This window comes from Bufo bufo, chromosome 4 (assembly GCF_905171765.1).
Source record: "Bufo bufo chromosome 4, aBufBuf1.1, whole genome shotgun sequence".
Classification (NCBI taxonomy): domain Eukaryota; kingdom Metazoa; phylum Chordata; class Amphibia; order Anura; family Bufonidae; genus Bufo; species Bufo bufo.
In genome coordinates this window covers 298,819,251-298,834,988 of record NC_053392.1, presented here as the reverse complement: position 1 = coordinate 298,834,988, position 15,738 = coordinate 298,819,251, and the positions used below count along the sequence as shown (strand labels likewise).

Here is a 15,738-nt window from a genome sequence, read left to right as displayed (position 1 = left end):
AGGAACCTTCATTGATCACAATAAGAGGTGATTTTATCTCAAGACACGGAGGCTCCTATTGCTTTAACCCTTCCTTTACTGTACCACACAGCAGCAAAGAAAAAAGGAACATAAGTACCAAAATGAGGTAATAGCCCCTCCCCATAGTCCCAGTATAAAGGGACCTCCCCCAACCAGATCTTCCTCTTTCTTTGCTGCTGCCACCTCAGCTAAATATTACTCTCATGCCTGTTCTGCAGGCTCTTGTGGTTTCTTTTGTCAAGCTAATTGCTTAATTTTGTGGGAGTGCTTATTCTCTGCCATCTTAACTGTCTGTTTCCCTACTTATGCTTAGGAAGTATTTACTGTTTTTCCTGTATTTTATCATTATATATATATATATATATTATTTTATTTTTTTCTGCTTTCTGGGCTGTCCCCTGCTATACCGCGGGGGGTATTCTGCCTGACGTCCTTTCGGTCTGTGCCTCCCACCGCCGCCTGCCGGGGTTTTTTCTTACAGGTGTTCGTGCTCACTCACCCTGCCTCTCTCGCGGCTTTTCGCGGGATCTTGGACGCCATCTTAGTTCAGCGCTGCCGTCCTTTTCCCACCATCTCTTCAAACCGGGCATCCGAAATTTCACGAGATTTCGGACGCCATCTTTTCACCGCATCGGCCGCACCACTGAGAGTGTATTCAGCGAGCGGCCCCTGCACTGCACAGTTGTATCTCCTCAGCTCCCGGTCCTTTCTTAGTTTGGGGTGACTAACCCCTGTTCGGTACACCCCATCATGTCCTCTGCGCCCCCCCATAGGCCCTTTACACCGGCTCTAGTGATGCAGGAATATCCTGCTCAAGATGCTCATGCCTGCATCTGTGGGAATATTACCTTTCTCTTCTGAGGCACAGGATCTGGCCCTTCAGCAGTCAATCTCCAATGCTATCATGACTGCCATGGGCTCCATGTCCTCGGTGCTGACACATTCCATATCCCAAGTGCTTATTGCCAACCCGTCCACTAGACAGGACTCCAATCCACCTCCGTTGCCGGTCCCAGATGCCTCCAGAATTAACAGCATTGATGGCATTGTCCCATCCCATGATGGCGCGCCTAGGTCATGCAAACGAGCCGTTCCGCGCCAGGCAGAACGTGCACGGAATTGGAAATCGTCTCGGTCGCAGCCCGAGGCTGATTCTGACTCATGTGTAGAGTCTGAGGAGGAGGGTATGGATTTGGCAGCTGACCTGGTTACGTCAGGTTCTGATGTCCCTCGGTCGCTATGGCCTAGTACTTCCAAGTCGGCAACGACTTTGACTTCACCCGTACCCCATATGGACCCAGCGGGTCAGCCTTTGTTTGATCCAGACTCCCTCCATTACCCTAGGTCCGCGGAATGGCTTCCGGCTACCAATGTGGCCAGTTATCTAGAGCCCATGGTCCGTAAGCATCTTAGCAAAGAGACATGGAATACGCTAAGTGCCGAGTGCCCACGACCGGGTATACCGAATAAGGTCTGTGAGAGGCCTGTGGTGGACCCTAAGATGGTCCAGTTTTTATTTAAATCGGGTTTTAGTCCCCGTAGAGGTCTGGATTCGGCCCTACGAGCCTGTCAAGACAAATTGCTGGATATATTGGGGCCACTAGCAAAAATCTTCGATCTGGCAGAGTCTGCCAAGACAGAAGGATGACAGATAGACCCGGAGGAATTCCGAGGCTGGGTCCAAAGAGCCATTTGCATGGCAGGAAATGCAAACACATCGCTTGCCATTGAGCGGCGCAAGGCCATTTTGATTAAAATAGAGCCAAAACTAGCCAATATGGCCCTGACTGAATCGGGAAAGAAGGCCCAGGGGTTTCTCTTTGGAGACCCATTTATAAAAGACCTCGGGAAATTTGTAGGAACCTTCACCGCCCTAGATAAAGCGCAAGCGTCCATGCGCAGGGTCTTCCACGGTAGGGTTTCCTCCAGGGCAGGCAGTGCAAGGAGCCGTCTGTCCAGCCGGTCATCCTTTCAGACCCGGGGTTCGGGTCGAGGCTCCTCCTCCTACCGGACTTCAGGTCAGGATCCAAGGCACCAGCCATCCTTCTTCCCATCCCGTGGTGTTCCAGGAAGAGCGAGAGTCTACAGAGGAACCCCAAATCTCAGGCGTCCCTTTGGTGAGTTTTCAACCTCATCCCCTTTCCTCAGCCAGTTGTCTAGGGGGCAGACTCCAGCTTTTTTCTCATGTCAGGGCCACCATCACCACCGACCCCTGGGTTTTAGCCACGGTTCGGGGCATTCACATAGACCTCGTGGATGTTCCTTTAGTCGTTCCCCCTCCGCACCCCATGATCTGGTCCCAATCGGCGCGACCCCTCATAGACGCGGAATTGGAGGCTTTATACCAAAAGGGAGCCGTGGAGCGGGCTCCTCATGCTCACGGAGGTGTAATCAGCAACATATTTCTAGTTGAAAAGAAAGGGGGTCAACAGCGACCTGTCATCAACCTCAAGGCTCTAAATGCTTTCATTAGGTACCGCCATTTCAAAATGGAGGGCATCCACCTTCTCAGGGACATGCTTCTGCCAGATGATTGGATGGTGAAGTTGGAACTCAAAGATGCGTACCTAACGGTCCCGATCGCATCCTCATCCAGGGATCTGCTCCAGTTTCACTGGAAGAGGAGCATTTGGCGCTTCATGTGCCTTCAATTCGGCCTGTCCTCCGCCCCCTGGTGCTTTACCAAGCTCATGCGCCCAGTGGTGGCGTGGCTCCGCAGCCGAGGGGTGAGACTCATAATTTACCTGGACGGCATTCTGATCATGACCAGGGATTGTTCCACCCTCCTGGTCCATCTGCATATGTCTATGACCCTCCTGTCCGACTTAGGTTTCATCATCAACCACGAGAAGTCATGCCTAACCTTGTCCAGAACCATGGAATTTCTAGGCTTCATGGTAGATTCATCATCAATGACGCTCAGTCTCCCTTTAGCGAAGGTACGGGCGATTCGCAAGGAGTTGCGCCACACTCTGGCACTGCCCCAAGTATCTCTCCGTCATCTAGCTCGAGTGATAGGTCTTTTATCTTCATCTATTCAGGCGATCTTCCCGGCACCTCTGCATTATCGCGCCCTCCAGCGTCTCAAGATCGCCCACCTGCAGGCGGAAGCGTCGTATGCGGATCTAATCTCGCTGGATCCGGAGACCTGAGACGAGCTAACATGGTGAATCGGCAACCTCTCCGCATGGAACGGCAGGGCGTTCGTCGGTCCCCAACCGGATTTGATTGTGGAGTCGGATTCCAGTCTTCATGGCTGGGGGACCCACTGCGAGGGAGTATCAACTGGAGGCCCATGGTCGACGGACGAGTCGCACCTACGCATCAATGCCCTGGAGCTCCTGGCAGGTTCCTTCGTGATTCGCAGAGCATGCATCCGTCTCCGAATGGACAATGTCTCGGCGGCCCACTACATCAATTTCATGGGGGGCACCCACTCCACCATGCTGACCCACTTGGCGAAAGAGTTCTGGGATTATTGTCTGGCCGACAACGTCTCTGTGGTGGCGGAGTACCTTCCGGGACTCCACAACACCCTCGCTGACTGGAGCTCACGTTACATTTCCGATGCTAGCGATTGGAGGTTAGACGTGACGGTGTTCTCCACCATCTCATCACATTGGGGGCCGTTCTCCATCGACCTTTTTGCATCCAACTGGAACGCTCAGCTTCCCAGATATTTCAGTTGGAGGCCGGGCCCAGCCACGGAGGCGGTGGACGCTTTTCTTCAGCAGTGGTTTGGTGCCCTGATGTATGCCTTCCTGCCGTTCTTTCTGATTCCTCGAGTCCTGGCCAACGTCCGTCACCAAGCATCAGAGCTCACCCTAATATTACCCTTTTGGGTAGGCTGAGTCCATTAACCACTAAGAAGAGGTTGTTTTCCATCCTACTCACGAAGCTCGTTGCAGTTGGTGTTGTCAGTCGGCCAGTTGTTTATCTTGCCGGATCAGTTGGGTTTTCCAAGTTGGTTCGTCATCCATTGAAGTTGGTTCCTCCTCCAGTTGACAGCTGTTCCGGTTCCGTTGATGAGGGTGTCAAGTCGACAAAGAAAGAGGAAGATCTGGTTGGGGGAGGTCCCTTTATACTAGGACTATGGGGAGGGGCTACTACCTCATTTTGGTAGTTATGTTCCTTTTTTCTTTGCTGCTGTGTGGTACAGTAAAGGAAGGGTTAAAGCAATACTCGCCTCCGTGTCTTTCATAAAATCATGACTTTACGTCATAAACTAGGAAAATCATGCAATTGTCTGCCCCACGGGTTGTATCTTAGAGATTGGGGGCATATCGCTAGGATATGCCCCCAATGTGTCATAGGAGCAGGTCCCAGAAATGAAACCCGCACCTATCCTTAGAACTGAACCCACAAAATAAAGGAGGGTGCACCGCACATGCACAGCCACCCTCCATTAATTTATATGGGAGTACCTAAAATAACTGAGCGCTGGCTCGGCTATTTCTATAAGCCTCATAGAAATGAATGGTGTTATGACAGCGTTTGGGCAGTATATTGCCCATTCATTTCAATGGGACTTCTGAAAATAGAGAATCAAGGACAGGTATGCATGCGCGGTGTACCCTCTGTCACTTTGCAGGCTCTATTGGACCCGCACCTATCAAAGATTGGGGTTGTATCCTAGCGATATGCTCCCAATGTCCAAAACGAGTTAACCCTTTTAAGTGTATGGGACTGATGGGGATAGTCCAGTCCAGTGGTGGATAGGTGAGAAGTGTTGATTCTAAGAAAACCCCTTTAACTGTATGTTAGAGGTCCCATGGCGCTTGGAAGTCACCTGACAGATGCCATATTTAATTGTGTTCATCTCTTCCATTTTTGAGCTTCACTGGACTGATACATGTGCTGTACCATTAGACTGCACAGAGACAGGAGTCTACAGAACCGCAGTGGTATAATAGAGGCATGTGTGCAGTATTATAAACTCAGATTCAGAGGCGGCTCTAGACTTTGTGAGGCCTTAGGCGAAACTCGAACATGAGGCCCCCACGAACACAAGATATGCAAGCGCTAATAAAGATTAACTACAAACAAAAACACTTGGTATAGTATCCTTAGTCTGTCTATTAGGCTACTTTCACACTAGCGTTCGGGGTTCCGCTTGTGAGTTCCGTTTGAAGGGGCATCAGTCTGGCAGCGTTCTGCCTCCGCTCCGCTCAGTGAGCGGACACCTGAACGCTGCTTGCAGCGTTCGGGTGTCCGCCTGGCCGTGCGGAGGCGAGCGGATCCGTCTAGACTTATAATGGAAGTCAATGGGGACGGATCCGCTTGAAGATGACACAATATGGCTCAATCTTCAAACGGATCCGTCCCCCATTGACTTTCAATGTACAGTCTGAACGGATCCGCTCAGGCTACTTTCACACTTAGAAATTTTTCTAAGTTATAATGCAGACGGATCCGTTCTGAAACGGATGCAAACGTCTGCATTATAGGAGCGGATCCGTCTGATGAAACATCAGACGGATCCGCTCTGAACGCTAGTGTTAAAGTAGCCTAAGGCTACATGTCCCCCTCCATGAGGCTGGCAGCACATCTTAGGCTACTTTCACACTAGCCAGAGGCGTACATAGAAATCACTGGGCCCCATAGCAAAAATCTGAATTGGGCCCCTTAACCCCGCCCACTACCCACCATGGCCCCTCCCACTTCCTGACCTGGCTCCTCCCGTGCCACACCCCCATTAAATAAATTTATACATGACCTACAGAAACTGTTAGGGTCCATTCACACGTCCGCAAAATGGATCCGCATCCGTTCCGCAATTTTGCGGAACGGGTGCAGACCTATTCATTTTCAATGGGGCCGGAATGTGCTGTCCGCATCCATATTTGCGGATCCGCACTTCCGCATCCGTGCTTCCGTTTCCGCAAAAAAATAGAACATGTCCTATTCTTGTCCGCAATTGCGGACAAGAACAGGCATATTCTATTAGTGCCGGCAATGTACGGTCCGCAAAATGCGGAACGCACATTGTCGTTTTCCGTGTTTTGCGGATCCGTGGCTCCGTGTATCCGCAAAACACATTGCGGACGTGTGAATGGAGCCTAGGGGTTTCCTGGGGGTGACCTGTCACATGGGATATCTGCTGCAGCCTGCAGGTCTCCTTATTTGGGGTGCCCTGTTAAAGGGAATCTGTCACTAGCAATTTACCCAATTTTTTTTTTCATGAATCCATGTTTAACAGAGTACCTTTTTTCCATCTGTCTTGTTCTTTTGATTGTGAGTCTTGTCATTTCTTCAAAAAATCGATTTTTATGATATGTAAATGACGCTGTAAGGAGCCCAGAGGGGCGTTATTCTTTCTCCACGGTGCCCAGGAACGCCCTTCTGAAGTGCCGTGCCCGGCTAAATTTGAAAACTAATAACGCCTCCAAGACAAGTTAATCTAAATCGCCTCCCAGAGGCGCGGCTAAGTGCTCAACACCCCCCCTCCTCAGCGCCGCTCTCTGCTGCAAACACCCCGATCCTCCTTTCGCCGGCATCCCAAATCCCGCGCAAAACGTCTTGGAGGCGTTATTAGTTTTCAAATTTAGCCGGGCACGGCACTTCAGAGGGGCGTTCCTGGGCACCGTGGAGAAAGAAGAACGCCCCTCTGGGCTCCTTACAGCATCATTTACATATCATAAGAATCGATTTTTTGAAGAAATGACAAGACTCACAATCAAAAGAACAAGACAGATGGAAAAAAGGTACTCTGTTAAACATGGATTCATGAAAAAAAAAAAAAGGGTAAATTGCTAGTGACAGATTCCCTTTAATCGGGACATCTGCTAGATTTTTGGGACCTGTCACATGGGACATCAGCCATGATGGTTGGGGGCCGGGGCACTATTTCTGGGGTTCCATGAGTCAGTAGTGGTAAATATCTCTGTGTACATTGTGCTCAAGTTCAGGCCAGCCAGGGACACAACCGGTGCACTGCTCAGTGCTCACTCACAGTACTACTCACTGCTTCAGAGTTCAGAATCTTCCTCCGGACTCCCTCTCTCTCCTCAGCTCAGGGCAGGCACTGACTCGTCTCTGGTGAAGGGCCGGCCCGACGGCGAAGTTCGAGCCGATTCTCCCGCCCGTCCCCTTGCGCCACTGGCCAATCAGCAGCTGCCTCAACAGAGTTGCCTTGTGCTGATTGGCCAGCGGCACGAGCGCCACATGCAGGCTGGTGTTTGATCCTGATTCCGGCAGACGGTCAGGAGGAGGTCAGGAGGAGGTCAGGTGGGGGGGGGGGGTGCGGCGAGGCCATTGCGGAAGATGAGTTGATGTTGGGGCTGGGCCCTGGGGAGAAAAGCAATTAGCCGGCTGCAGCAGGTCATGTGTGGGCGGGGCCAAATAGTGTGGGCGGGGCCTTCTCTGCGCTACGGGCCCCCCAGTGCCGCGGGCCCCATAGCAGTGGCGTGGTCTGCCTCTATGGGCGGTACGCCACTGACACTAGCGTTCAGAGCGGATCCGTCTGATGTTTCATCAGACGGATCCGCTCCTATAATGCAGACATTTGGATCCGTTCAGAACGGATCCATCTGCATTATAACTTAGAAAAATTTCTAAGTGTGAAAGTAGCCTGAGCGGATCCGTCCAGACTTTACATTGAAAGTCAATGGGGGACGGATCCGTTTGAAGATTGAGCCATATTGTGTCATCTTCAAGCGGATCCGTCCCCATTGACTTCCATTGTAAGTCTGGACGGATCCGCTCGCCTCCGCACGGCCAGGCGGACACCCGAACGCTGCTTGCAGCGTTCAGGTGTCCGCTCACTGAGCGGAGCGGAGGCTGAACGCTGCCAGACTGATGCATTCTCAGCGGAACCGCCTCCACTCAGAATGCATTAGGGCCGGACGGCTGCGTTCGGGGCCGCTTGTGAGCCCCTTCAAACGGAGCTCACGAGCGGACACCTGAAAGCAGGTGTGAAAGTAGCCTTACACATCCTACCCCCCCCCCCCCCCAATTGCACGGGTAATTGTGCTGCTCTTAATATCAGATCAGGCGACAGCCAGGGAGGGGTGACTCGGAGGAGGGGTACAGCGGCCAGCAGGACAGGGAGTGGGACACACACCTGACCACCTTGGTCCTTGGAGGATTCTAATTCTTCCACAATCCACAGTGACAGACAGTACAGTGAGTCCACCACCACTGACACTGTCTTCAGGGCGGCGCTGGCGGCAGCCAGAACAGTTGGGTCGGCGTCGGGTCACCGGACAACAGACACAGGCACACAGCCGGTGGCGGTGAGGTGAGATGGCGCTTCTTCTCTCCCTGCCTGCGCAGCGCTCTGACGGAAGGGGGCGTGTCTGCTGTTGCATAGAGACGTGCCTGTGCGGCGGCACGCTCTGAGCCGGCCAGCAGCCTCTGCTCTCTTAAAGAGGCAGAGAGCAGAGGGGCTCGAGCAGCCTGGCCGCGGCGGCTCGTCTTAACTTAGTTACTACTAGTGTGTGTGTGTGTGTCTTAGGTGACGGGTCCGTCCGGTCCGGAGGAGCAGACAATTAAATTGCGGCGGTGTCAGGAGCTGGTGGGAGCCAGAGCGAGGCCCCCACCAGCGCGAGGCCTTAGGCGGCTGCCTAAGTGGCCTAATGGAAGAGCCGCCTCTGCTCAGATTTATTACAATACAGTATGGTTTTATATTTTATAATTAAATACATTCTAGAACAGCCCATTAAAATGTTATACAAAAAGTTTAATATTTGCTTCACCCCTGATAGTTGAAAGGGGTTTTCACTACTGGACAGGGGCATTCAGAACACTTAATATGGACCCCACCCAAATTCCAAGATCTCGTGCATCAAACACTCCAAAGAAATATAAAATACAAAGCTCAACAATTTTTATTAAAAGATTGTAATAAACGACTTTACTTTATAAATATGGGGGTCATTTATCAAACTGGTGTAAAGTAGAACCGGTTTAGTTGCCCATAGCAACCAATCTCATTCCTCCTTTCATTTTCCAAAGGAACTGTCCAAAATAAAAGGTGGACTCTGTGGGCAACTAAGTCAGTTCTACTTTACACCAGTTTGATAAATGACCCCCATGGTGCCTATTCTGAACACCATATTTCTCAATATATTTACACCAAACTGACCTCAATACATTGATAAATCTCCTACTTCTCTTTACACAGTGTATTATGAAAGTGGCTGCCTGAAGCCACCACTAGGGGGGGCTCAGTACATAAGACTTTATATGCACTCTGAGCTCCCCCTATTGGTGGCTGTTGGAAAATACACTGAATCTATGTCAGAAATGGGACAAGCAGTTCTCATAGCCGTGGTCTGCTTCTCTGGTAGTCATATCACTGCCACTGGACTTCTCTTCTTAGTGATCACTGTCAAATATATAACCCTAATAACACCAATTTAATGTTATTACTGTGAAATCTTACTAAACAGAAGCTCACATGGTGAATAACTGATCATTGTAGGAATATAGTTTCTAACCCCAGATGTTATTGGCAGGGAAACCTTGTCTGGCCATACATTTCCCTCACATCATTATATGCCGGTGATTCCGATGAATGGCCAACCATGTAATATATGGACAGAGCGGCCTCAGTTCTGGAGCACAGAAGGGAGCACCAAGCACCCCCTCTATGATGTCCATATGTCCTTTAAAGGGATTGTCCTCTTCATCTAAACCCACCCTAGTAAAAGGCTTCATGTCAGTGAATGGCAGACCATGTAATGCATTGTTATACTTACCTCTCTGCCTCATAAAGATGGATGAGCTCTCTCTTCCTCTTCCTGATGTTACTTCCTCCTCCTTCTGGGAATCTTACATTAGAGAAAGAAATATTAATATGTGAGGATATGGTACCTTCAGAAGAAGATATATATCATGCTAAATCCACCGCTAACTGACTCTGAACACCTTAAAGGGAACCTGTCCCCTCCAACAAACATCCTAAGCCGGCAGCAGTACCTTCGAGTGGCCAGCAGCATGCTTGTAATGATCATTTTCTTCCTGCAGGCAGATGAAGCAAAAGCTGTAAAAACGTTCTTTAATCCCCTGCCGGCGCGCTTCTCTAGTCAGGCTTGAAGTCACGGAGGCAGCGGCCTACTTGCTTCAGGTCACGGTAACCACGCCCCCTTCCCTGCCCCTTCACTGTGACTGACAGCTGGCAGTTCGGCAAAGCCAGCCGAACTGTCGTGCATAAGCGCTGTCAATCATAGCGAAGGGGCAGGGAGGGGGGCCGTGGTAACCGTGACTTCAAGCAAGTAGGCCGCTGCCTCCGTGACTTCAAGCCTGACTAGAGAAGTGCGCCGGCAGGGGATTAAAGAACGTTTTTACAGCTTTTGCTTCATCTGCCTGCAGGAAGAGAATGATCATTACAAGCATGCTGCTCACCACTCTGAGGTACTGCTGCCGGCTTGGGATGTTTGTTGGAGGTGACAGGTTCCCTTTAATACCTTAAACTATACATAATATATTCTACTAAATTGTGGACTTTATGTGACAAAAATGCCGGTAAATGCCGTTCTCCTAATAAGTCTTCTATGGCGCCCATCAGTGTAAATAGGGGATATGTATAGGGATTATTCAGCTAGGACACACACTTTCTAGGTTTCTTGTCCAGTATAAGTGAATTGCAGGTGTCTATGTGATAAGATGTCCCCGTCAGGTATGGGCCCTGGCATTATATGTACAGTACGTGTCCTGCCCCTCCCTGAATAGTAAGAAGCATGGCTTACCTGGAGCTCATGTTGAGTCTAAACAGAAGAGAAGAAATAGAGAAAATGTTAATAAAAATCCATCATTTAAAATATCATACAGACATAATTACCCAGGTTTTCCCATATTTTGGCTATTTTGGTGAAACCAGGGATCAATCTCAGCTTCCCACTAAGGGCTCTTTCACACTTGCGTTATTGTCTTCCGGCATAGAGTTCCGTCGTCGGGGCTCTATGCCGGAAGAATCCTGATCAGGATTATCCCCATGCATTCTGAATGGAGAGAAATCCGTTCAGGATGCATCAGGATGTCTTCAGTTCCGGAACGGAACGTTTTTTTGGCCGGAGCAAAAAGCGCAGCATGCTGCGGTATTTTCTCCGGCCAAAAATCCGGAACACTTATCGCAAGGCCGGATCCGGAATTAATGCCCATTGGAAGGCATTGATCCGGATCCGGCCTTAAGCTAAACGTCGTTTCGGCGCATTGCCGGAGCCGACATTTAGCTTTTTCAGAGTGGTTACCATGGCTGCCGGGACGCTAAAGTCCTGACAGCCATGGTAAAGTGTAGTGGGGAGCGGGGGAGCAGTATACTTACCGTCCGTGCGGCTCCCCGGGCGCTCCAGAGTGACGTCAGGGCGCCCCAAGCGCATGGATCATGTGAACGCATGGATCACGTCATCCATGCACATGGGGCGCTCTGACGTCATTCTGGAGCGCCCCGGGAGCCGCACGGACGGTAAGTACACTGCTCCCCCGCTCCCCACTACTACTATGGCAACCAGGACTTTAATAGCGTCCTGGCTGCCATAGTAACACTGAACGCATTTGGAAGACGGTTCCGTCTTCAAATGCTTTCAGTACACTTGCGTTTTTCCGGATCCGGCGGGCACCTCCGGCAACGGAAGTGCATGCCGGATCCCAACAACGCAAGTGTGAAAGAGGCCTAATACAGAGTGAGCAGCTGTCACTGGTGGGGATGACACAAGTCAGTAATTCCTCTCTTGACTCACAGTTAGAGATGAATCTCCCAACGCGCTGATGTAGATCCGGATCGCAGTCGAAAACAAAATCCAGAAATCTCTTCAAAAGCGAAGAAATGAGCCGGTCCTTTCTCTATAAAGAGCAATCGCAGACTGGCACCAACTGACTTTTTTTTTTTCTATTTCAAATCAAATCCTGCGTTTCTATTGGTCGATGCTTGTTGTTGTTGTTGTTTATGGCACTTGCCATGACGATTCATACAGCATCAAATTTAACCCCTTAATAACACAAGTATATAGCGCTTAATGACCACAGCCATTTACATAGTACTGCAATGCCACATATAATGCCATAAATCTTCATATTTTATGTATCCATGTGAATTTCACCCTGTTTGTTGGGCATAAATATGGCAGTATTTAGAGTTAGTGCATTTTTTATACTTATGGAAAAATGTAATTTTCTGAATTGAATCTAAAATAAAATTGAAGTAAAGGTATAACTTTATGAAGAAAAGATAAAAAATTATTTTTCAAAGTAAACCAACCAGTAGTTGGTATAGTGTTTGACAAAAAATTTTTACAGCCCAATTTTTTTTGGGGGTGGCACTCTGGGGGCATTTCTTACTGGCACATTATGGGGGGGCACAATGGGGGAGAGGAGCACTATGGGGGGCATCTGGGGGCTCTAAAGGGGCTTTTTTTTATTAACACATTATGTGAGGCACTATAGGAGAAAACGGCACTATGGGGCATCTGGTGGCACTATAGGGGCATTATTTGGGGGCACTATGGGGGAAGTGGGGGTTCTAAAGGGGACTTTTTTTTTATTGGCACATTATGGGGGGCATTATGGCATCTGGTGGCACTAAGGGGGCATTTTTTACTGGCACATTATGGGGGGGGGGGGCCATGGGAGAGAGGAGCACTATGGGGGCATCTGGGGGGTCTAAAGGGGCTTTTTTTTTATTGACACATTATGGGAGGCACTATAGGAGAAAACGGCACTATGGGGCATCTGGTGGCACTATAGGGGCATTATTTGGGGAAGTGGGGGTTCTAAAGGGGACTTTTTTCTTATTGGCACATTATGGGGGTATTATGGCATCTGGTGGCACTAAGGGGGCATTTTTTACTGGCACTATAGGGGAGAGCGGCACTATGCGGCACTATTTGGGGGCACTATGGGGGAGTGGAGCACTATTGGGGCATATGATGGCACTTAGAAGGGGCATTTTTTACTGGCATATTATGGGGGGGCACCATGGGGGAGAGGAGCACTATGGGAGCATCTGGGGGGTCTAAAGGGGCTTTTTTTTATTGACACATTATGGGGGGCACTATAGGAGAGAACGGCACTATAGGTTCATTATTTGGGGGCACTATGGGGGCATTATTTGGGGGTACTATGGGGAAGTGGGGGCTCTAAAGGGGCCTTTTTTCTTATTGGCACATTATGGGGGGCATTATGGCATCTGTTGGCACTAAGGGGGCATTTTTTACTGGCACTATGGGGCATTATTTGGGGGCACTATGGGGGAGTGCGTGGAGCACTATTGGGGCATATGGTGGCACTTAGAAGGGGCATTTTTTACTGGCATATTATGCGGGGACACTATGGGAAAGGGCGAGAGGAGCACTATGAGGGCATTTACTGGGGCACTATCTAGGGGTATTTCATACTGGCATACATTATGGGGACATTAGCTCAACTGCGGGCACTAAGCGGGGGTATTTCATGTACTGTCATATTATAGGGAGAATTATTACTACTAGGGGGTATTAGCTTTACTACTACTGGGGGTCTATGAGGAACATGATTACTAGTAAGGGCACTATAGGGGCATTATTACTAGTAAGTGTGCTCTGGCAGAGAATTATTTCTATTGGTGGGATTTTGGGGAGCACTGTTACTCTAGGGGGCACCCTGGCACAGTATCAGCTTAGCACAATTATTTTTGGGGGACATTATCTTTTACTATTAGTGTCTGGGTGCAGTTATTTTTTAGAGCAATGTGTGCCAATAATTGTTGAAGGGGCCACTATCTGTGTGGTAGTAATATTTCCAGGGGGACTTTCTCTGCAGTATAGTATTGGGGATGGCAGGAAAGGGTGTTTAGAAGATGATGGAAATGTGGGAAACTAATGTCTGTTTGTTAATCTCTGCAGAGACGGGAGATGGCTGAAAAATCATCATGGCGGTCTGGTCTAAATGGAGAAGATAAAGAAAGAGAACGTCTACAACAAAGGTGACATCACTGGATGTAAGAGGTATGTGGCGCTATGTAGGAGAGGAGATGCTCCGGCTCCTCCCCCTGCCATTTGCAGAAGGAGGATTCAGAGCTGGGTGAGGACGGCCAAAGGGGGCAGCAGGCCACGGGCGGGTGGCAGATGGTGGGGGGAACCACAGACCTTGAGCAGGATCAGGGGAGGGAGGAGAGCGGAGGAGCTTCCTGGCTGTAGCTTGTTGTATAAGCAGGCAGTGCAGCCAGGACAGAATCTCCCCTCTCCGTATGATGTGTAGACAGGCCTCAACTATAGAATGTTAGCTGTGCAGTGTTTGTTGGGCGTGGCCTATTATATGTAGGAGGGGCTTTTAATAATGGGCGGGGCTAAAAAATGGTTCCATTCCTGCAGAGCTTTTAGAAATGGCCGAGTAAAAGAATCAGTGCAACACACTACAGCCACCACCCCCCTTCCCCCCCGCACTACACATGCCACATTTTTTTTGCCTTTTCGGACCCCCCCCTAGACAAAATTCCTGGGTGCTCCCCTGCTGGAAACAGTATTGTATATATTGTAAGTTTGTAGTTCGCTTACCAGATCATGTTGTGAGGGAGTCACAACAGCTTTACAGGCTCCTGCTAGTATATATCCCAACCATCATTCGGGGGCTTGGATGCAACCTGGGTTCCTGCCTGCGCCTAAAGAGCGGGTGCTGGTATTGAAATCAGACATAAGTTGTGAAAACCAAAAGAACCTCTTCTGCAGGCGCTGCCAAGGATCACATCAACATGGGGTGTATGGTTCCAATAGCTTTATAGTCTACGCGTTTCAGGGTGGATAACACCTTGCTCAAGACATTAATACATATATAACGGTTGCTAATGGTTATATATGTATTACTATGTATCCATGTATGTATATGTATCCACCCCTGAAACACGTAGACAAAAAAGCTATTGGAACCATACACCCCATATTGATGTGATCCTTGGCAGCGCCCGCAGAAGAAGTTCTTTTGGTTTTTACAACTTACGCATGAGAATCTAAACTATTTTTGTTACTACAGACATACACATAGCAACAGCTACCACTAGGTTCCTGCCCTTATGAGTAGGGTTTCTATTCACAGTTTGCCCTCTCGGTAATAACCAGTGAACCAAAATGTCTGGAAAAAGCGCTCAAATACTCCACGATGTAGCCATAGTCATGTATGGAGCCTGGCGGTGTCATGTATTGTAATCCCTCCACGATGCTATGAGACACCCGCAAATAGAAGGGTGGCTTCATTCTGTATTCTCTTCCAAGCAACAAGGTCTATAAATAGCTTTTCACACGGTCACCTTGATGACTGACAGGTAGCTACAAAATTTTCTTTAAGGCGGCATGCAAGGCCTTAGGACACACTAAATTAGGAGGAGGAGGCGGTGCTCTCCAAAATCTCCATGAGGGCTAATCCTTCTAAACAGTTTAGACAGAGTAAGGAGCTAACTATCTGGCTAATAAGGTTAAGTGCAAAGATCCAATTAAAGTGCATACAATCACACTGCAGTACCTGTAAAGGAATACACACAATGGGCACAAAACATTAAACGTTGCTGAAAACTTGAAAAACCCATCTAAATACATAATGCAATTAAATAGTGCAATAAAATCACATTAGAGTCCTTTTCTTCAGTGCTGCCGGATGGAATGCACCAACCTGGAACCTCTAATACGAAAAGCCCTTTGTAATCCACGGGAAATAGTAATGTCATTATTTGTAATCCACAAAAGGCACAATGTGATTTGTAATCCACATGGAATAGTAATATGAAGTAGCAGCAAAGGTGATGAGAACCCT

The 15,738-nt window shown here is 49.1% G+C and overlaps 1 long non-coding RNA gene across 1 annotated transcript in view; it reads right to left on the bottom strand.

Moving 5' to 3' along the window:
- LOC120997629 overlaps positions 1-15,020 on the bottom strand; it is a 99,062-nt gene extending 84,042 nt beyond the window's left edge. Inside the window, exons 1-3 of the long non-coding RNA XR_005778203.1 lie at positions 14,971-15,020; positions 11,439-11,440; positions 2,265-2,270 (exon numbers count right to left, since the gene is read on the bottom strand). This is a non-coding gene — a long non-coding RNA (uncharacterized LOC120997629). The remainder of the gene's footprint in view (positions 1-2,264; positions 2,271-11,438; positions 11,441-14,970) is intronic.
- Positions 15,021-15,738: the final 718 nt, after the last annotated feature.